The sequence below is a fragment of the Octodon degus genome, unplaced genomic scaffold (assembly GCF_000260255.1).
Source record: "Octodon degus isolate 3935 unplaced genomic scaffold, OctDeg1.0 scaffold00019, whole genome shotgun sequence".
NCBI lineage: Eukaryota > Metazoa > Chordata > Mammalia > Rodentia > Octodontidae > Octodon > Octodon degus.
In genome coordinates this window covers 15,966,277-15,990,554 of record NW_004524595.1, presented here as the reverse complement: position 1 = coordinate 15,990,554, position 24,278 = coordinate 15,966,277, and the positions used below count along the sequence as shown (strand labels likewise).

Sequence of the window (24,278 nt, the reverse complement as noted above, 5' to 3'; positions counted from 1 at the left end):
GCATAGCCTCTATCTCCAGGCTCAATCCCAGCTGCAGCGTGGAGCATTGGCTCTTCATCCTGTTTCAACCTAGCTCATAGTAAAGAGCATCAGGTGTGGGCTATCAGGAAAACATGCTTGCCATCTTCAAAGCTCCTCAGCTAGACTAATACGCATTGCTTAAAGCCAATTGGAGGGATAAGGAAAAGTCCTAGCCAACTCTGTACCTATAAACACATGGAAATAGGATCAGGCACAGTCAAAATGGAGACAACTGCTCTTCTTTCAAGGAGAGCTGCCCAGGTGGCCCTCCACATATATATATATGCATTTGGTACAGGGTCTCATTACACAGCTCAGACTCATAGTGATTCTCCTGTTTCAGCCTCCCCAGCATTGGGATTACAGGCACGTGCCACCATGCCCTGTCTTGGTGGCTGGCTTGTCGTGCCCAGGGGAGAGCCAGCAATGGGCTGGCACAGCATGTGGTATTAAGGATTGAACCTGGATCCTTGCATTTGCCTAGGCAGGTGCTTAGACCACTGAGCTGTCTCTGCAGCCCCTCTTATTGATATAATTAACCTTAGCTCATGTTTATAGCATATAATATCCACATATATTGAAGTTATTAGGTTCCTGTACATGGAATATTCTTACTCTTATTCTTAATCCCACAGCTTCTGACTACAGAAATGGCCTAATAATCAATGCCACAGTCATTTAAAGGAGTTCTCCCCTTCACATATGTCACAGGAGTAATACCTATGGATCATAAAGGTATAGTCCCATAGGAGCTCGGTCTCACCTCTGCCCACCCCATCCCCACTCCTGTGTCCCCTTTGGTGTCCCTCTGACCCCCTCCCAAGTGATTGAACACCCTGAGATTTCTATACTTCCAACTAGCATTCATAGGAACCTCCCTTCTCTCTGAGATCTGTAATAAAGTATGTCTATATTTCATAGGTCTTACTGTACAGTCTCTATGTCATACCTGTCCCATACATCTGACCCCAACTCCCCTCCATGTTGAGCACCCCTAGGATGTGGCTATATGGATAACAGTAAACGGGACCTAAAGACAAGGACCACAAGGCATCTATAGTTTAAACAAGTTTCCTTAAGAAGTACACCTGTCTTGGGTCTTAGGCTTAGATACAAGGCTTTATGCCAGATAAAGAAGGATCCCATGAAATCAGCATTGTAAACATCACAACCACCTGCTCTGGAGTCCCATCAATGCCAAGCTGTAATTTATGGTCACTGTCCAGGAAGAAAGCTCTAGGCCAAACCAAAAGTAACTCACAAAAATCATAACAGAATGAAATGAGAATAAGCCCTGAAAGCTATTTCAATGCCTGATACATTCTTATATGGGTACTCCAAAAACTATGTGCATACCTTAGTTCCTAAAATTTGAGAATGTTACCTTACTTGGAAAAAAAGGTCTTTACCAATTTAAAATAAAGATCATAAGGTAAAGGAATTAGGCCAGCAAGATAGCTCAGTGGATTAAAGTGCCTGCTTAGGCAAATACAAGGGCCAGGAATTTGATCCCTGGCCTGCCATGCTGGCCCTGCCCCCAGAACACGCTGAGACAGTGAATGAGCGGTGGTGCACACCTGTGATCCCAGCACTTGGGAGGCTGAAAAGCAGGAAGGATCAGTAAGAGTCTGATGTGTGTAGTAAGACCCTGTACTAAATGTATTTAAAAAAATTAATAAGAAGCCAGGCAGATTTTCCTGCAGAATCCCCAGGCAGAGTGCAGTCCTCAACATCATTGCAGACTCGCAGCCCCAAAACTGTAAGGGAATAAATTTCCGTTGCTTCGAGCTGCCAAGTTTGTGGTGATCTGTTTTGCAGTCACGGGAAGCTAATGTAGTTTCCATGTGGCAGTTATCACTAATTAGGTCACAGTCACTGTTATGGCTTCTCACTGGGGGAAGGCATGGTTGCCCATCTTTGATGCACATTAAAATCTCCTAGGAAGTTCTTAAAACATGGATGCCCAGGCCCACCTCCCAAGGTTCTGGCTCAGGGAGTCGTTGGAGTCTCAGCAGATGTCTAAAACCTCATGCAAAAATACTACAGGGCAAATACTGAACTGCTGCAGACACTGATTATCCATAATCACCTGCCCCATGAGACTCTGAACTCTGCTAGAAGCAAAACAGTATGTGGATTGCTTCACCTAACACAGCACCTGACATAAAGGAATGTGTTTGCTGAATAAATGAATGCATACCTGACCCTCTAAACATACGCACACAAGTGTAAACACGAATGTAACACAGCTCCTCCATTAAGGCCATAGTCTTTGCAAGGGAGAAGCAGCAGGTTAGAATAAAGAGCCCCTTCAGGGATGATAACAATTACGTCAGGTAGAATTATGCTCAGCTGAAATAACAGATGCTTTAATGCTTGCAAAGAAGTTTCTTCCACACATAGTAAAAACCCAAAGAAATATCATGGCACACCAGAACTGATAGATTAGTGCTAAAGTTACCATAGTAACTTTAGTTTCTTCATTGTCTTCTCCCTTTATCAGCCTGCAGTCATAATTCCTGGCCCAGCATGGCTGCCTGGGCTCCAGAGATGAGAAGCAATTTCCAGACAGTAGGTACTCTCACTTGTGTGCCAACAGCCAGAGTTTGGTACTGTGACATGAGAGGCTGACAATGCTCCTTCTGTGTGGTTAAAAATTGAGAGTTGTATACATTATCAAAGAGATGGGAGAAAATTAACTTTGAGCAGAATGACTTATTAGCTCTGTTATAATAATTGACTCTAATATAACTAACTTAGATACTGCGCTATAATAAAAGTCTAACAGGGCCAGGAAGATAGCTCAGCAGACGAAGCACCTGCTTAGGCAAGCTCAGGGGCCAGGGTTTGATCTCCCAGTATCCCATGCTGCACCTGCCCTGCCCTGGGTGTGCTGAACCAGCGATCAAGCCCAGGTATAGTGGCACATGCCTGTAATCCCAGCAATGGGGAGGCTGAAAGCAGGAGAGTACAAGTTTCAGCTGTGCAGTTAGACCCTGTGCCAAATACATAAAAAATAAATAAAAATAAATCAATAAAAGTCTATACTGCTTGGGAAGTACAGGAAAAGGAGCTATAATTCTAACTAGAAGCAGTATAGAAGGCCTTATTAAGGATAGAGGAGCCAGGCCTTGAAAAATAAATAGAACAAAAAATCAGGAGGAAAAGTACTTCAAATGGAAGGAATATTGTGAGGAAATCATCCAGACAGGAATGGACAAAGACTATCAGAAAAGATGCATTCAACACAGAGCAAAGGAGAGAGTTCCATTTTGCAAAAAGAACAGGAGTTTTGTATTATAGAGAACACATTAAATGACTCACCTTAACCGATAGGCAATCAGGGACTTGAGAGAGAACATGCAATGGATTTTGTCAATAATAAAGTTGAAAAAACACATAATATGGATGAAACAGAAGCCTAAGCTCAAGGATGGAAAACACCATTGTCATATTAAGAACTTGGAATTTATTCTGTTAGTGACAGTGATGGAACTGAGTATATTTAAAACAAAGTTGTCCTATTTGTTCTTTAAGGAAGGTCTAGTTAATAATGTTGATAATGAACTTTGGTGATTTCAATAATAAAAAACCCTGTGGTACAATGAAGAAATCTACATACCACCTTGAGAAACTTCCACACTGTTTTACTCCTCCTCACAGCTTTCAAACCATCTAGTAGACACATGCAGAAAAAAATCTGTCTGAAAATGACAAGTAAAAGATGTTTTATAAACTCCAGATGGAAGTTGGTCTTTATTCAAATCAAATTTGAAAAGACATGCAGGCACCGGGGTAGATATATGGCAAGCCAATTCCGACTTTGTGAAATGAAGTTTACTGAATTTTGCTAACTGAAATTTAGTTGGAAGCACAACTGCTATGTTGCTTACTACGGGGACAGGGAAGGGGAAGGGGAAGAACGTTGGAAGGCTTCCATTATTTACTGGGATCCACAAGGTTCCAGGCATAAAGCCAGAATATATATATATATTCTTTAAACCCAACAGTATAGTCCCTTATCAGACCTGAGGTTCAGTAAGGTAAGTGTCGGGCCCAAGTCATTAGATGACCAGTGTCATTCCACCACTGGATAACCAAGATTCAGGAATCAAATGGCCACATTCGAAGCCTAAAGTCTGTCTTCCTCAAAAGCACTGTTACACAGGTGATACACACCTTCTGGCTTAAGTACCCAACCTTCACCAATTACCATTTCATTCTTAGTTCAGTGGTACCTCAGTTTATGAACCTAATTACCCTCCATGATTCTACAAAAGATGACCACATCCGTGTTCACAGAGGAAAGATGGCCATAGTCCTGTCCATCACCCAATGTGGAATTCACAAACAAAAACAAAACATCAGCAAATGCTTCTGCTTGTGTACCAAACTGTAAACCAAAAGTGACTATGAACTGAGGTACCACTGTTCTTTAGTTCCAGCTTATACCACCCAACTTTAGACCAAGACCTATATTTAGTCTTTTATTTTCCCAGATGTCTCCAATTTTATTATTGATTGATCTGCTCTAATCCAGGAGTTATCCCACTTCTGGATTTACAAAGGAACAAGTCAACACTTTAAAATTCAAGAGAAAACTTCACCGATGGCAATAACAGGTATCACATATGCCTTTGCAACTTCATTTTTTTTTTTACTGCCCTTTGCATAACAACTGCTGATGAATTTTCATATTCTCCTTTTCATTCATGCACCTGCTTATTTGTGCATCCAGGATGGATTGAAATATATGACAACTCTACCCATGTCAGAGGAAGATTCATGTCAACCTGGACACTAAAGCAACTGTGGAGCACCTAACACAGAATTCAAAACAGCATTTACAAGATGACTGCTTGAGCCAAGAACATGCACTCCTTATCCCAAACTGTCACAACATTTCCACAATCCCAATCTATCTACTCTCAGCTCTTCATCAAAGGCAACTGCAATTAACTGCACTTGAACTACTGCCATTTTCTAAACACACTGGTGGTTTTCCTTCTGGGATTTTGCTTATTCATATCCCTCTACCTACCTTTAAACATCTCATCTCATCTCACTGCAATTCTATCATCTGATTGGTCTCCGTGGTCCTCTCCTCCAAGTGACCCTCCTAGCAACCATTCTAGAGGTCTCCCTTCTGCTTTCCATTGGCTGAAGCAGTGCATTTCTTCTTCCAAGCATGCTTAATAATATTTTGTTGAATTATTACATGCAGATGCACAGAAAAAAATCATATAAACTGAATGTTTGACCTAATGAATTATTTTGAAATAAACATCAGGCTGCAACAAAAGCCCTTCGCGGGCCGGGGAGATGGCTCAGTGGAATAAGCACTTCCCTGGCAAGTGCAAAGGCCTGAGTTTAATCCCTGGTTCCAAAAAAAAGCCCTTCCCTGAACTTCACCCTAATTCCAACTACCTCCTTCCTGCCATGAATCATTTTGCACATTCTATTTCACTGTTCTGGTTGAAATATACATATACATATACATATACATACACATATACATATACATATATACACACATATACATACACATATGCATGTCCCTATTAGAGCACAGCATTATCAGGGCATTTTTGCCTAATAATCTCTGCAGTTCCATAGCTCTGTGACAATTTCAGATTTTGTTAAGTGCCAGGAAACACGTAAGGTGATAGGGCAGAGTGCAGTGACAGTGGCAGGGGAACAAGAAAAATGCAGAGGCTTTGGTTACTTCAAGTGTCCAAAGGAGATTTTCTAAAGAGATGACTTTTTTTTTCAAATCCTCAAAGGAAAAGACCTAGACCTGAAGAAAGTGTGGAACCAACAATGAAAGCCCCTGAGTGGGCGTGTATCCTGTTCAAGGAAGAAAAAGGAGATCAGTGTTACTGGAGGGCAGAGATAAAATGACATGGTAGGAAAGGGGCAGGGCAAGGACAACAGAGTCCAACATCCTCTCTGTCTTTATTGTAAGTGTGGCAAGGACCACTACAAAGACATCTAAAGCTAGACATTTACATGTGCTGTTTCACCATTTTAAAAATACGATTCAGTTGCATCCATTTATTTACAAAAGCCACAAATTTATCTTTTTAAAGTTGAATAATACTCCATTGTATAAAAATACCATACTTTTATCCATTCCTCAGTTGATGGGCATTTGGGTTGTTTCAAAGACTTAACTATGACAAATTGCACTGCTATAAACATGGGTGTACATATATCACTGTGGTATGATGGTTTCAGTTCTTTTGGGAAAATACCTAGGAAGGGAATAAATGGCTTGAATGGGACCTCCAATCCTAGCATTTTGAGGAATCTCCATATGATCTCCATAGTGGTTGTACCAGCCTGCACTTCCATCAACAGTGGAGAAGGGCTGGTAAGTAAAATAAGTCAGATCCACATGTGCAAACATCAAATTATCTCGCTAGTGTGAGAACCTGAAAGAGTAAGAAAAACCTAAAGGATATAACAGATATTGTGAATGGGAAAGAATTTGTTCAACAGGCAGGAAAAACTTTGGATAACTGTACTGCTGATTGCTGCTGGTCTTTTGAAAGGGGCAGTGAATGCTTAAAGTTTTTTTTTCTTTTTCTTCTTTTTTTCTTTTCAATTTCTTATGACTGCTTTGTTATTGCTTTGTTTAGATTTTTTTTTAACCAGTCTTACACGTTTATGTCTGGTAACCTAAGCAACTAATTTGAAAATAACCTTATGCAATGCAGCAACCACTGTTTAATTCCTATTACTTTGTTTGAAATTGTGTATCATTTCTAATGCTGTTTTTTTCTATTACCATTGTGTATTCTTTAATTAATTAATTAATTAATTAATTAATTTGGTGCATGGTCTTGCTACGCAGCTTGGACTTGTACCGATCGCCTCCTGTCTCAGCCTCCCCAGCGCTGGGATTACAGGCATGTGCACCACCACACCCAGTTTCGGTGGGCAGCACAGGTTCCATGTCTTACACAGCATGCAATATCAGGGATCAAACTCAGGTCCTTACACTTGCCAGGTAGGCACTTAGGCCACCAAACTACCTCCCCAGGGCTGTATTCTTAATTTTTTTTTTTTTTTAAAAAAGCATGATTAAATAAAATCTTGACTGTGTACAGCCTCCCAAGAGCTGGGATTACAGGCATGCACCACAACGCCCAGTCTCAATTGCTGTCTCAGCACAGGCCTGGAGTGGGGGCTTTGGCAGGGAAGGCCCAGGAATCAAACCCCAGCCCCTGAGCCTGCCTGCAGGCACTTTAATCTGCTGAGCTATTTGGTAGGCCCTCTATAAACATTTTGAATCAATTCAGGATTGAGGCAGCCATGAAGAGACAGAAGCAAGCATTCTTTAAGTAAAATGACTTGTGTTTGAAATGCAGACAATTATGTTTTATCTATAGAAGTGTGTTGAAAATTAACTATATTTACATACATGACTAATGCAAAATAAAAGTGATGTGGGTGATATGTTCATAGAAAAAAATAAAATAAAATCTTGAAAGCACTCATCCTTGCACAAGTCATTTGCTGCTTCTTTAACATCAATAGTGTAGTCTCATCCAAACTCCAATTTTAGAGCTTCACCTGCCAGTCAGGTGCTTCTTCCTAGAGTTCCTCTTTACCTCTAACCCAAGGAGCGAAGAACAAAGCTGTAGTGTGGTTTCTACTTAGACTCCTCTTTGCCAATTCCCATTGCTACCACCAAGTTCAACAAAAGAAGCTTTTTTCAAAAGACTTTTTCTTTTTCTTTTGTGTGTGTGTGTGTGTGTGTGTGTGTGTGAGAGAGAGAGAGAGAGAGAGAGAGAGAGAGAGAGAGAGAGAGAGAGAGAAAACATTTTCTATGCAAACACAGAACAAAGAATATGTTAGGAAGCAGGTTCTGAAGTGCTTTTTCAGATGGAATTTAAACAGTCCCAGAAATAAGCCACAGGGTGTGGATATTTGTGAAGTAAATGTTTGTGTGCTAACATTAACCATTGAAAGAATATGAAACCTAAAAATTTCACATTGGATTTAGTGATGCAGGGTTTTCAGACCCTGACTTTGCCTCTTTTTAGCATGTGAAGTTATTTTCTCTGCTTAAGTCTTCTCACCTGTAAGATAACCCCTGCGATTAAATGTGTTAGTTCGTGACGGCTTGGCATGTCATGCACACCAGATGTTTCTTGTTATCACTAAGACTTTACTTTGTAAATACTTATAAAGTGAAGGATGTTTGGAGAGTCAGGCTTCACTCAGGCATGCTTTAATAAGCCGCTGTTGCTTGTTACGGTGTCTTTACTTCTAGCAGAATCTACTGAGATGACTCAAACTATGCAAAATATTTTGACAGATCAAAAAAATAATAATTTTTAGAGGCCCTAGACATCTAGCAAATTAATGAGTTACTGAGTGGGACTACATAATAATTTCAGGCAGGTGAGCACAAAACAACAAAGATTAATTTTTCATGGCAATGTATTCTAAAATCAAAGACAGGTGCCTACTTAATACTTAGTTAACATTAAAAAATATTAAGCGACTTGCAAGTGATAGTAACCTGCCCCCTAGAATTATAATCCATACTATACAAATGCAAAGCTGAGACAAGCGGAGAGGACTTGGAGTTCCAATCTGATAGACACCTGATGTGAGGAGCAGGCAGTCCCATGTCTCGCTCTTCATAATCCCAGTTTTGGTTCTTACTGCTCTTCCATGAAGAATCCAGGATAGATGAAGATTTGCTCTGAAAAAGGAAGTCCTATACATTGGCTACCCTAATTTAAGAAGTGCTGTATATTCTTTTGTCACTAATTGCAGCAAACAAGAGTTCTCAGTGGAAAAGTAAGACATGTTTTAAATTCATACAGGAATGTATTTAAGAAGTGATTTGCTAAGATCTTTGTAGCTTTGTCATTTCATTTGAGTCTCAGCTCAATAAACACATGAGGGAAAAAAAGCAAATTAATTTCCTGAGATTCTGTTCACTTCATCATATTTTTTCCCTGTTGGAGTTTACTATTTTCAAGGAATTTTATAGCCAGATACTGCTGCCAAAGAGAAAAAAAAGAAAAAAAAAAAAAAACCAAGAATCCCAAAATGAGAAGGAAATTAAACAGCAGACAGATAAAATGGAAATAAAATGGGAAGAACTGATTGCTGATTGTGGAGGTGCAAGCCTGTAATCCCAGCATGGGGGAGGCTGAATCAGGAGGTTTACAAATTAGAGCCATCCTGGACGCACACCTCTCATACTTGAGCTGAGGCTGTCCCCTATTGCTCCTAGCATATTTCAAACAACTTCATTGAGATTCATTTTGCATATTATAAAATTTACTCCATCTGAATTTAAAATTTAGTGGTTCTTAATTATCAACATATCACTATAAATCAGTTTTAGAACACTTTTATCTACCCAATAAGATCTGTTGTATTCATTTAAATTTTTATCCTAAAGCCAGTCCCAGAAAACTCTTTATCTACTTTCTATATTTGTAAATCATGTGATTAAATATTATTAATATTAATAAGATGAATGTAGAATGTTATTTTTGGTGAGACATCATCTTTGTAGCTTCATCTAGATCTTTCACTTTGCACACCATGAAGTGGCATGTCACCAGTTCGTTCCTTTTTGTTGCTAATTGATATTCCATTACACAGACCTCTCCCATCTCCCTTTGTCTTCGTGTTCATCATAAGTTGGTGAACATATAGGTTGTTTCCAGTTTCTAACTTGAGGAATAATGCTGCCATAAATATTAAGTCACAGCCTTTCATTCTATTTATTTTCTTTTATCTAGTACTAGAACTCAACCCAGGGCCTTCCCACTAAGATACATTCCTACCTCTTTTCCATATTTTTTTTTCTGTTTGAGATATGGCTCATTAAGTTGCTAAACTGCTCTGGCAGCTCACTTGTTATCCTCCTGCCTCAGCCTCTCAGCATGCTGGGATTACAGGCATGTTACTCTCATACCCAGAACACACAAGTTTTTGTGTAGTCATGTGCCTCATTCTTTAATAGATATGTATAGTTGCTAGATCATTTGGTAGTTTTATGTTTAATTTTTGAGAAACAGAAAAACTCTTTTCAGATTTTTTTTATATTCTTAAATTGATACAACCACTATGGAAATCAGTATGGAGATCATTCAAAAAACCAAAGATAGAAATTCCATTTGACTTAGCTATACCCATCTAGGTATCTTCCAAGAGAAGTTAAAATTATCTTATAGTGATATATATCCATGTTTTGTTTTGTTTTATCAGAACTAGGGATTGAACTCAGGTCCTTGCACTTGCCAGGGAAGCTCTTATTCTACTGAGCCATCTCCCTGGCCCCCAAAAGTACAGAAAGAAAATTTTTTTGGCTGGCTCAGGATGCCTTAAGGGCAGGTCTGCTAAGGCATAAGGACCTGGGAATCAAACCACAGCATCTTGAGCCTGACTGCTTTCTTTAAGCAGGCACCTGAACAACTGAGCTAATGGGGAGGCCCTACATAATTCATGTCTATTACACCACAGTTCATAATAGCCAAATCTTACAGCCTATACAGTGATGCCTCAGATCATAAACGATTTACTCTACAATTTTGGAGAAGATGACTATATGTGTTAGTGTGGGAAAGATGGTCGTGATGATGTTTGCCATCCAATGCAGTTTGCAATCAAAAATGAAATTTTTCCAAATTCTTATTTGTGAACTAAACAGCTTGCAAACAAAAGTATTTGTGAACCAAAGCACCATCATATATCCATTAAAGGATGAGAGGAGAAAGAAAATGTGGTATTTATACACAATGGAGCACTGCTCTCCCATAAGGGAGAATAATTTATAGGAAATCTGAATCATTTATAGGAAAACAGGTGCAACTTGAGACCATGATATTAAGTGCAATAAACGAGATTCATAAGCTTGCATATCACATAGTGTTATATGAAAGATACAAAGCATAAATAATTGAAAAAAATCAAGGGTAAACGATGGGAAATGCAATTATAGGCCTTTTGCAAGTGAGAAGGTGATCTAAAGATGGAGAAAGGGAGGGAAAGCAGTGAAGAAGAGGCATAAAAAGAACTAAGATGTGGTGTGTACAGGTACCTACTCCCTAAATGAAAGTAAGCATCACATGCTGCAAACATGCTCAATTAAACAAAAGTATTTTAAAATTCTTAAAGCCCCCAAAGGATAGCTCACATAACAGCATTTGTTATTATTCATCTCATTTTTTTAAGGTACCAAGGTTTTACATGTATTAAAGGTAGGAAAAGGAGCAGGCTCTGTAGAGCAAGTTTAGGCCAAGTAAAAGTCCCACAAGAAGTGTACCCTACAGCCTGAGGTGAGCAGAGCAGCGGAGAGCTCAATGATGACTGTCCTTTTGTATCTCCCATTCCTCAGAGTGCTGTTAGGTCTAGGTTGTTCTACTGGAAACTTGCATAAGTCCTTGCAAGAAGCATCGGAGATAGCACCATCTTTGCTTGGCCCTGTGTGCAGGACTTTGGGAAATGTTCTGTGCTTGTGCCCTGCAACTGTGTAGTTAATAGGTCCCTTTTCCCTCCCCAGCCAGTCTGCCACAGCCCATCTCCAGTCTCATTTTCACCTCAGAAATACATATATTTCTAATTCTTTATGGAGCGCTGGGGGGATGGGAATCTCCCTCTTCATACGGCTACTTCCTCCTGAACCGGAATGTAAGTCCTCTACCTAGTGGGAATTACATGGGTTGGGTTGAAGAAAAACCCTGTCAGAAGGCACTGAAAAAAAGAGTTAGGGACCACTGAGAATCCTTTTGGATGAAAGAAAGCTGGATAAATTTGTCAGGAGAGGAACTTTACTAATAGGCTGGGGCTATAGAGCCCAAATATGCAAAGGAACAGGTTAGATTTCATGCTTCATGTGGAGGAGAAAGTATGGCAAAGAGGAATGTTAGATACATTATTGAAAGGCTGAAAGCCATCCCCTTAGCAAGACCACCCACATCATGAAAATTCAAACAAGGAGTCTCAGGACAGACACTTGCATTAGCTGTGAGGATTAGGGCCATTACTGACTCTACTTATCTACACCTGGAGCAGTACTGTTTCTTTGCTTTTTTAACAAAGGAGCCACAAGTTTTACAGAGGCCCACAGGAGTAGCTTTCTTTTTTTTAGGTGATGTTTTTCTTCAGACGGTTCAAGTGGTGGTGGCTTTATTCTAGGATGGTGAATCCAGCTGTCTCTGTCACTTTTACTACAGTGGGGGTAGCAAGGAGCACTGAATAGAGGCCATTGAATTTTGCTTTTAATTGGTCTGAAGGAGCCTTTCAAGTTTTAATAAGCATCGTTCTCTAGGGTGGACATCAGGTGGTGGCCCTGGGCCGGAACCTGGGGAAACTTTACTCCTACACTTTGGATAGTTGTACTTGACCCAGATTAGTAAAATACTGTACAAGTCTTGGGGTCCCTGGGTCTACACCCATATCCTCAAATAGAAAAGGCCTCCCATATAGCATCTCAAATGGACTCATATTTGACCCAGATTTGAAGGCATTTCAAACCTTCATGAGTGATATTGGCAGTAATCAGAGCCAAGACTTGATGTCTCTTAGCAAAGTATAAGGTCACGTTAGGGTCCAGTTGGTTCTCTTGATCTTTGCTGAAGACTGGGGCCTCCATGTAGAGCAGAAGTGGTACTTATTGCCAAAGCCTTCACCACCTCCTAAGTTATTTGAGAGTAAAAGGTGGCCCATTCTCTCTAAAGGGACTGTTGTGGTCCAAAGTGGGGACCCACGGTTTCTTTGAGGAATGCCTTAACTACCTCTGTAGCCTTTTCCGAATGGATAGGAATGACCTCATTCTAGCCTATAAAGCTGTCAACTAAAACCAATATGTTTAGTCTTTCACACAGTGGCATGTGGGTAATGTTCTTTCCAGCCCTCCCCAGGGTATGTCCCTCTCTTCTGTACAGGTTACAGTAAAGGAGGTGATTTGGGCTTGTGAGGGTTATTGTAGGCACAGAACGGAAAAGCTCTGCATACCTGTCATGCGGCTGCTGCTAATCCTACCCCTGTGAAAATTCAAATGATCATTTCACATGTAGAGATTTTTTTTTCGTTTCTTTATGTTGTTTGTTTGTTTGTTTGTTTGTTTGTTTGTTTTGCGGAACCAGGGATTGAACTCAGACCCTTGTGCTTGCCAGGCATGAGCTTATTCTACTGAGCCATCTCCCTGGCCCATTATGTTTAGATTTTTAAGAAAGAAAACATTCAAAACCCCAAGGCTCAAATCCCATAGATCAGAGCCGGCCTTTCTGGTAAACTCTTAGTAAAGTCTTGGAGGCTAGATAGCTTGTGGCAAATATGCTTCCTAAAAACTAGAACAGGTTTTTACTGAATTGTAGTATATCTGATGGTCTATGTTTCTTAAAGGCCCGTGTAGGACTTGCAAAGCTTTACATTATATCACTTTAACGGTTCCTTGGGAATAGGCAATAGGGAGGGGCTTGAGGAGCTGTGAAATGATCCTTCTTGCCTCTTTGCCAGCATTTTGATTTCCCAAGAAGCCTTTAGCCACATCTCTTGGGGCCCCCTGCAGCGAATGGCAGTAACCTGCTCAGACTGATGGACTTGTAGAACTTTCTGCTTGTGTTTTAAAGATGACTGTTTATTAGCCAGCAAGCCTCTTTCGCTCCAGATTCCTGCATGGGCGTGTAGCACCTAAAGGCATATGTGGAGTCTGTAGAGATGTTTAGCTCTTTGCCTTTCCTACTGTCAGAGCTCAAGTAAGATCCATGAGCTCTGCTTTTTAAGCAGAGATTCCTGGGGGAAGAGGTTGGGCCACTGAGGCTGCCTGCTGTGAATATGCAGACAACTACATAGGCTGCCTTTTGATATCCTTCTTAAAGAAGGCTTCTTCCATCCGTGAATACCACCTCCACAGAGTCTCGGTCACTGGTGTCCCATCTGCCTGCGTAGGTCTGGAAAATCATGTATTCACAAGAAAGGAACTGGCTGTTCCTTTGTACCTGAATTTCTGTTAGTGAAAAAAGGAAGGCATCTAACCCAATTCAAATGAGAAAAGGGGAGAAGGCCCATATGTTTCCAAAAATCGGAAGCTTGTTGAATCACTCCATTGTGTGAAACGCCGTCTCACTGTGGTTTGCATTTGCATCTCCCTAACTACTGAGACACTAAGCAGCTCATAGCATCTTAAAGTTAAAAGCTTTGCACTTCACAAATTAATAGAGGAACAACCACAAAAGCAATTTATCTGTGGCAACCATCTCACTTTCTTTACCACAGACACAATACCCAACACCCACAACTATAAGGAGCAAAGAGTTGGCTCACAGTTTGTGGAGGTTTCAGTCCATGATCAGCTGGTTCTAAGGCAGGGCAGCATGGCAGAGCATATGACGGAGAAGACCTGATTATGACATGGCAGACAGGAAGCCGAGGGAGATCAAGGAGCAGACAGGAGGGAAACAGACCCTTCAGGCTGCACCACCAGTGCCCACCTCCCCAACTGACCCACTGATGAGTCTCAGTCCCCCACAATCCAATCATCCCCAACAAGCTGCACCTATGAACTCAAAGGCTTTAAGGGGCCATCTACATGTAAACCATAACAGTGAATCCGAAATTTAGCAACTAAAATAAAACCCTTAGCTTTTTGGTCTCTCTATCTAATGCTTGTTTTTCTGTAGGAAGCAAAACATACAAATATGAAGGAAGGTTAGACAGTGACCTGTAGTAGATTATAACCTCACCTAAGGGGGAATCAACTTTGATGTCTGTCACTACACTCCAAGAAATTTTCATTTAATCATTCTTTACTCTTGCTGTGGATAGAACTTAGCACATGCTTGGAGCTCTGAGACTACCTGAATAAGTGAATAAATTTAATGAACATGGAAAAATGTTAAAATGTATTACTTATCTGAGATTTGGGGGTCTTAATACAAAATATGAGAAATTTGTTCTGTAGTTCCTCAGTCAACAGGCAAAGTGATACCTCCTACTCTTAAACTGAAAGTGTACTTGAATTCCTACTTCTACTTTTCAAGTATAGTTGTCTATTATCTCTTAACCGTATTACATCAATAGCATCAACATTGATTTCCTGATGCAAATTTCCCCCAACTCCTGCTCACTAGTAAGATAAATATCTCAAAATCATTCCTCTATTGTTTTTAATTAATTAATTAATTAATGTATTTATTTATTTGGTACAGGGTCTTGCTACACAGCTTGGACTCATAATTATCCTCCTGTGTCAGCCTCTCCAGCACTGGCATTATAGGCATGCACCACTATGCCCAGTTTTGGTGGCCAGCATTGTGTGCCTGGTTTTCGTAGGCCAGAAAGGCATGTGGTACCAGAGATTAAACCTGGGTCCTTGCACTTGCCTGGTGGGTGCTTAGGCTGCTGAGCTATCTCCCCAACTGCCTCTACTTAGCCAGTCTTTTTAAGAAGCAGTCTAAGTTACTTAGCATGACACACATGCCTTGTTTTGGACTAAGTGGACCTCAAAGGATAAGATAAGGAGGCTGGAAGTAATGGGCAGCCAAGTACACAAGAAAATCTCCTTGCTGAGGTAAGTTTCCCATGCAGCCAAGAGCACTGCTTAAACTTTGCACTGATGTGATCTGGAATTTACAGGTCCTTTTCCAGTCCTGAGGAGCAGGAGATAGGAGGTTCAATTAATTGCTCTTTGCTTGGGCTGTTTATATGGAAAATATGAGCCATTCCTAACAGTGCACACAGCAGTTCTCATCTTCGAGAACTGGTTATCCTATTGTCTGTCTCCAGAACAATCCCTACTTCTCATCTCTTGTTACAGCAGATTCACCACTTGAACAGAAAGTATACTGATGCAGCAACCTCGGCTTTCTGAGGTAGATGAGCTGGGCTGTACTGTGTTTGCTTGGCTCACAGATGCAGAAACTCCACTGACACTTTTGTTCTCATGCCAGGTAACCTAGGCTCTTGGATGACTTCTGCTTGGGGTTCACATAGACTTTCACAAATATTAAAGCAGATGAATCACCTCCCACTTGGCATGAGTTTATGATTTGTTAAGAGCAGTTGCAAATTAGATTGTGACAGAAGATCTGCCTGTGCAGAACACCATGCTCTCTCCAGCTTCTGGACAGTGTAGTGCTACAGACAGACTGATGTAAATACTACATAAGGCAGCAGTGCACTCCTGTCCACTCTTACATTGTCAAGTTTATTGTAGATACTTTCAAAACAACTTCTATATTGCTTTTGAACAACAGACTGATGAACCATTTTGATCACTACTCATTGAATTTTTATTTGGGCCAATCAATAGCTTCTCATGTCTTAAAATGGCCCACACATTTTATGAAGTATCCAATGGTGTAGAAATTTGGTAAAAGTGTTCAGTGGTACTTCCTGTCATATGAACCTTATAGATGTACAATTATATGCACAAGCATATTTAAGTCTCGTGTAAACTTGAAAGATAGTTTTATATTCTTTTAAACATTCCAGATGGCAAAACACCTAAAATTCTTTAAATAATCTTTTAACCATGGCAGAAACAGTTTTTGCTGGCATCCCAGAAACCCACGCATTTTATTAACATATGCCTCCCTGTCATATTTTAACAGTCCCTAATAATAACCAAAACACTTAGCACATAAATAACATTATAATCTGAGCCAAACGATAAGAGAAATTATGATGTGGTGGCAAACACACTGGACACCTGTTAGGGGGCACTGTTTCTAGTTTTGGCTGAAGTACTAACTGTGTGGCCGACAGAACCCCTCACCTCTCTGGCCTCTGTAACCAATGTTTCCATTGAGAGGTGTCAATGTTTCCTGAAGTCAAACTTCGAGAAAGGTCTATATACAAGAGTTGAGTTGGGAAATGGTCCCAAAGTTCAAAAATGAAAGAAATGTGAGAAGAATGAGCAATGAAAGAGGAGACGTCCACAGAAGGCTATGAATGTTATTGTTGGCCACGGTCTTGGACCAACAGCACTCAGTAATTTGCGAGGTGCCTCATGAAATGTGTCTCAGAGCAGTCCACCTAGGGAAAGGAGGAGAAAGGGAAGATTCCAAAGTCCAGGTGACCTCAGGGTGCCAAAGCCAGCACATTTACATTTGCTCTGACCTGCGTGCAGGACGGAGTCCCACAGGTGTTCAGTTCAGAATTGCCCGAGAACCCTGGGTCACAAAGGCACAGCTACAGAGCAAAAATTGAAACAAGTGCTCGAGTTGTGCTAAAGGAAAGCAGAACAATGTGGGCAGAAAAGTGGTCACCTGAGCAGTTATGAGAGGAAGCAGAAAACCCAGCGGGTGAGGAAGGAGGTCTAGTGGACACACAATACACGACAGTTGGTCAATATGCTCTCAAAAACCTTCCAGGTATAATATCACTTAATGGTACTTAGAAAGATCATCTATTAATTTTAATAAGTGGATCATTCTGTTTATATGGTTAGGCTTTTAAATACCACACAATGCTGCAAAACAGCCCTTTAAATAAGTATTCTCTCCATTCATGGATGAGGAAAATAAGACCAGAAAGATTAAAAAACTTGCCTGAGATAATACTGTTTGGATGATTAAATGCCCCACATCTTGTACTCTGAGTAACTAAAGACAACAATACATAATGAATTAGTCATTGTTACTCTCTTATTATCTTATTTTGAATTTTTTTTTCTTTTTAACAAAAAACAGTGTAAAAGGAAGAAAGATTTATTTTCTCCTCATGGTTTCAGAAGTTTGAATGCATGGTTCACAGGGTTCGTGAGATTCTTGGGAGACAACTCCAGAGCAGTTCGAGTGTGGACGCAAATTGTGTTTAAAATAAAATGTAAAGAAAAGAAACTTGCTAAGGTACAGGTTCTTAGCCTTCTCATGTTCAATACTAAGGGCCAGGTAATTCTTGATGGGAGTGTGGCAGCTGTCCTATGTTTTATAGGGTGTTTAACAGCTTTCTTGGGCTCCACCCACTTGGATACCAGTAGCACCCCTTCCTCAGTCCTGACAATCAAAGACACCTGCCGATGTCACCTCACACACAAAATCATTCTCCAATTAAAAATCACCTCTTCTGGGCTGGGGAGATGGCTCAGTGGAATAAGCACTTCCCTAGCAAGTGCAAGGGTCTGAGTTCAATCCCTGGCTCCGAAAAAAAAAAAAAAAATCAGCTCTTCTTTAAATTTTGCAATAGGGTTTCACTAAATTGCCAAATTGCCCAAGCCCAGCTTGAGTGTGTAGTGCTCCCGCTGTAGTCTCCCAGAGGCTATTGCTCACCACTCCTCCCAGCCACTTGACTTGTTTTTATTGATGTTGACCTTTTGAGCAACCACATTTTTTTCAGACCAACATTACTGGCACACCTTTCTGGGGAAACTGCAAATTTTTTTTTTTATGTCTTTCAGCCTTGCTCTTTTGCTTCTGGTCCTCACTATAAATCTGGCTAAAAGCAACCAGCACCACTGTGAAGAGCAGCTTGTGCCCTGCCGTGAGGTTCATCATGCTGTAGAGAATAACTTCCAGGCCTTGCTTAACTCCAAATGACTCCATTTTCTAAAACAACACTTTTGCTCTCTTTGGACTACAAGTGCAGAAACAGAACAACTTAGGCAACTTGTGTGCACCTATAACCACTGATGTTGAACACAATAAAAGAGCACAATGATGGGGCATAAACAGATAATCTTGTTGATAAGAATCATCACCTATAACCATATCCATTTAAATCAAAGACACACAGACACATCATGTATCTGAATTAGAGCAGACAAAACCAGGCCTGTCCACTTGTTAGACATACCAGACCATCAAATGATGGAACCCTTCATTTGGATCATATGAAAGGAGGGGTACCCAGCACTGGACTACAGGGTGTTTCACTGACCTCCCATCTCACTATACCACCTGGTGAGTGGACAATCACAGGGGAGACAGGCACAGAACTCTGGATCTATGTCACCTGGTTTCAGCTTGGCTCAGTCTCAGTGCTCCATGCCACTACTTGAACTGCCTGCCTGCCATATCATAGGCCTTGGATCAAAATTGAACTCTCAGCAAGCCTCACGCCTCCTCAGAAAAGCTCTTCCTGGTCTAAAATCGCATCTAAACACCTGTGGTGATTTTTCATATCTCTGCAATTCTGTCTTGGCTTTTAGTTCTTCCTTTTGGAATCCTGAAGCCAATTGTTAAGATTTGCTTCGTCATTCTCTAACCTGTATAATATATCACTGTATAAAATGTCATGTATAACTATTATTGATATTATTAATTAAGACTGGAATAAAAGAACCTGTGATTGCCAAGCTCATTGGCTACTGAGTGAACCTTGATTACTTGGCATGATGAAGCTGACAAAATTAGTGGGGCTCACATATTGATGTTCATGCATTATGGAAAGATAGGACTGTGTCCAGGCTATGTTACCAGCATATCCTACTCACAGTCACATATTACCTTAGGTACCTTTCCCATTTCTGAGACAAAATACCCAACACCCAAGTTAAGGGAGTTTCAAACGGTTTATTTATTTAGCTCAGAGTTTGTAGAAGCTTCAGTCCACAATGGGCTGGCTCCAAGGCAGGGTGCTGTGGTGGAGGAGCAAGAGTTCATGGCAGCAGAAGACGTCAAAAGCAACAAGAGCTAAAGGAGCACCCCTCTTTTTCTCCCTTATGTTGCAAGCAGACTACCTGCCCTAGGGTAGGCATAGCACTTACAACCCCAATTCTAGCACTAGACAATGAATCAATCACAAACTCTAGATTCAGCTGACTCTGAAATGTCCACTCCCCATGAGGCTTTTGGGGGGCATCTAGACACAGCCCATAACATGTACCATGCCACCACCTGAATATTGGCTGCCCTGAAATTTCCTCTACCAGATTAATTTGTCTACCACCTTAAACTCAGCTTCATGGAAAGTTTTAAGACATGGACAAAACATAAACAAATTCTTTATCAGAATGACCTACATATCACTTCTAGTCCAGTTTCAAAGACAGCCCTAGTTCCTCACTGAAACCTAAATCTGGCATTTATTGTCCACATTCCTGTCAGTGTTCCAGGCTTCTGAGTTCCAACCAGAACTACCCATCAGGCCTGCTGACTGTGTTCTCAGGCTTTTCTAGCCAGCCTCTGCCAGCCTTTCCACACTCCTCCACAGATCATACTTCTGTACCAAATGGTCAGGAAGAGCCCCAGCAATGACCCCACTTCTCTGGCATTAGTTTTCTGTATTGGTCACTGTCATATTACTGGAACAAAATAACCAAAACCAGCATATTAAAAGAGGAAAAGTTTATGAACAGTTTCAGGGGTTCCGTCCATGACTGGCTGGCCGCATGGCAGCTGCAAGTAGGAAAAAGGAGGAACCAAAGACGAGAATGCCCCCTTCTAGTCTTATTCCCAGTGACCAGCCTCTTCCAACCAGGGCCTATTTCCAAACAGAATATTCAGCTACAAAATCATCAATGGCGAAGCCACTCATGAGCATAGGACATCTATGATCCAATGATACATGGGGGTGGCATTTTAGCTCTAAACTATGAAAGAAGTGGCATGATCAAAGTGATACGTCAGAAATTGTAGGACAAAAGTCAAAGCCAAGGGCTGGCCAAATAGCTCAGCACACTAAAGTACCTACTTAGGCAGGCGCAGAGACTGGGGTTCGATTCCCAGTATGTCATGCTGGCCCTGCCCCTGGGACACACTGAGATAGCAATGAGACTGGGCATGGTGGTGCGCACCTGTAATCCCAGTGCATGGGAGGCTGAAAACAGGAGGATTACTACAAGTCTGATCTATGTAGTGAGACCCTACAGGCCCTGTACTAAATACATTTTTTAAAAAAAGCCAAAGATACAATTCTAGGGTTTTAGAAAAGTACTAATACCCTTACATTTTTAATTATTCTTCACATTAATTATATAGATAAGTGAGTTTTGTGTCTTTTATACATATACATTTATTATCTACATTTAAATCTAGCCTCACTACCATATCTTGCCTCCCCAAACCCGGGTTTCTCCATAAAGATAACATTTTAAATCAAAAGAAATTAAGTAAAGCATGGTAAATTATTGTAATGAATAAATTATGTACCCAAAGAAATATTAGGCAGCATAAAAGGACAAAAAATGCTCCAAAGAAAGAAGATGCATTTAGAAAAAAATGACTTAACCAATCAGAGCAAGAATGCTACTTACAGATCTTCTCATAAGGTCTTCCTGTGATGTTTAGGGACACAGAGTTTTCTTTTTCCTTTTTTGTCTTTCTTGTTCTTTGATTCTAGAATTCACATAAAATTAATATATGTTCATTCTGAAAGTAAAAATGATTAATTGTAACAGTCATCCATAATCTGACCTGGCTTTATAAAGATGTCTCGGTCTGACTCACCAGCCTCTAAAAGAAACAAAGCCTCAGAAGTCCAAGATGATAGCTAGCATTGAGCATAAAGTACCTACCTGAAGCCACCAAAAACCCTAATAGATATTTCTCAATAAATCAAGCACAGTAGATACTGAGGAGGCCAAAGTCCACACCCTAGGGAAAAACTCATGTGAAAACCAAATCTAGAGGTGTCAGAGATAAGAATTAAAATTATGGGGTCAGAGAGATGGTTCAGGGGGTCAGGGAGATGGCTTAGTAGAATAAACGCTTCCCTGGCAAGTGCAAGGGCCTGCGTTCAATCCCCAGTTCTGCCAAAAAAAAATAAAAACAAATAAAATAAACAAATAAATAAAGTTAGTAGTGCAACATCAACAGATGAAAGATGATGGAGTTGAGGCTACCCTGGGTACCAGTTAGAGTATTATACTATTCTTAGCAGGATTTGTTTACGATGCATAGGAAAATCTACCTGGTGCTTATATCTAAATAAAGGAGCAGACTGTAGGCTTTTAGAAACCAGTATCAGAACCACTTCAGATTTTTGTCAAACACAGACATGAGTCAATGAATTCTGTATTCTAATGAATACAGAACCTCTGAAGTTAGGTTCAGAGTTACACATTTTCAACTTGAAAATCACCTGTCTGCACTGACTGCCAAGAAGGCTGGAGCTACACAAAGTCATGACTCATACAGCTGAACCCTCCTGTCTCTTCAGAGATGTTCTTTCATTCAATAATTAGAAGGAAACAATTGAAGTCCAGGTGCCTGACCACCCCCCACCTACTCTTCACCATAGCTTTCTCAAAGTTTAATGAAATAAACTCATCAAAAGCATGAAATACATCAGATTAACAACAGTTTACAAATGGATTCAGCTATCAAAGCTGAGTGGAATAAGATTTAGCTTCATATAAAACTTTTCTTTATTGCAGTAGTATTCTTTAAACTAAAACAAAACCAAAAGGGGACTCATCATCTCCCCATTCTCACACGTCCGCAGAGTGCTCTCGGAGGTCAGAGGCTATTGACAATGCACTGTTTTCCTGCTTCCAGAGTGCTAGGCCAACATGGGAGGAGCAGAAATCAAGTGATGTTTTTAGTTCCAGGCTAATCACCCAGAAGAGAACAGGTTTTATGTGAATATAACAGATTAATACCAAGAAATTGCAAAAAGATAAAAGCCAAGTAAGAATCAACAAAATATCAGTTGTTTTTAAAGCAGACACAAATGAAATTCATAACTCAGGTGTATGGTTTAAGGGTAAAAGAATTTTCCTAGCCAGGTGTAGGTGGACATCTGATGCCAGTGCTCTGGAGATTGAGGCAGAAGGATCAGAAGATGAAACCTAATGTGGGCACCTTAGCAAGACCCCTCTTAATATAAAAAGAAAAAATTCATGATTGGGGATGTAGCTCACTGAAAAGACCTTGAAGTTTAATCCCCAGTTCCTCCTCTTCCTCTTCTTTCTTCTCCTTCTCCCCCTCCTCATCTCTTATCAACAATAAATACTCAGATATTATGTCAAATTCTGAAATCCTAAAATCCCAAAATATATGTGACAAACTTATAAAGGATTTAGGAAGGTGTTAGGAAGCTAATAGCTGAATATAGGGTTAGAGAATACTTATTTTAAATTATTCCATGTTATGTCTAAGATGTTTGATATTCAGACAGATAGTGAGGTTAAGCTAAACTGCCTATGTTATAGGGTAATAATATCATTAAGCTTCTCTTCTGGGGGGTTAACAACTTAAGTTTGCAGATCAAAAATTAGAGAAAAAGAAGGGCTGCAAATCCCGCAACATGGCTTTCAATTTTGGGACACCTTCGGGTACCTCGGGCACCGCTGCAGCCACCGCAGCACCCGCAGGTAGGTTTGCAGGATTTGGGACAACATCTATAACTGCAGGTTCTGCATTCAGCTTCTCTGCCCCAACTAACACAGGCACTACTGGACTCTTTGTTGGTACTCAGAACAAAGGTATTGGATTTGGTACCAGTTTTGGAACAACGGGACATAGTACTGGTTTAAGTACTGGTTTGGGAACTGGATTGGGATTTGGAGGATTTAATACACAGCAACAGCAACAATCTACATTAGGTGGTCTTTTCAGTCAACCCACACAAGTTCCTACACAGTCCAACCAGCTGATAAATACTGCAAGTGCTCTTTCTGCTCCAACACTATTGGGGGACGAGAGAGATGCTATTTTAGCAAAATGGAATCAACTGCAGGCTTTCTGGGGAACAGGAAAAGGATATTTCAACAATAATATTCCACCAGTGGAATTCACACAAGAAAACCCTTTTTGCCAGCTTAAGGCTACAGGTTATAGTTGTATGCCCAATAATAAAGATGAAGATGGGCTAGTGGTTTTACTTTTCAACAAAAAAGACACAGATACTCAAAGTCAGCAACAGCAGTAGGTAGAATCATTACATAAAGTTTTGGGAGGAAACCAGAACCTTGCTGTAAATGTAGAGGGTATTAAAACACTGCCTGATGATCAGACAGAAGTTGTTATTTATGTTGAGTGTTCTCCGAATGGTACTTCACGAAGAGTTCCAGCTACCACACTGTATGCCCATTTTGAACAAGCCAACATAAAAACACAACTGCAGCAATTTGGTATGGCCCTTTCTATGACTAGAACGGAATTTTCTCCTGCACAGATCAAGCAGCTTTTACAGAATCCTCCTGCGGGTGTTGATCCTATTCTTTGGGAAAAAGCCAAGGTGGATAACCCTGATTCTGAAAAGTTAATTTCCATACCCATGGTAGGTTTTAAAGAACTTTTCCGAAAACTGAAGGTTCAAGATCAGATGACTAAACAGCATCAGACCAGATTAGATATCATATCTGAAGACATTAGTGAACTACAAAAGAATCA

The 24,278-nt window shown here is 40.5% G+C and overlaps 1 pseudogene; it reads left to right on the top strand.

Moving 5' to 3' along the window:
• Window positions 1-23,190: 23,190 nt before the first annotated feature.
• LOC101571145 lies at window positions 23,191-24,270 on the top strand (annotated as a pseudogene).
• Window positions 24,271-24,278: the final 8 nt, after the last annotated feature.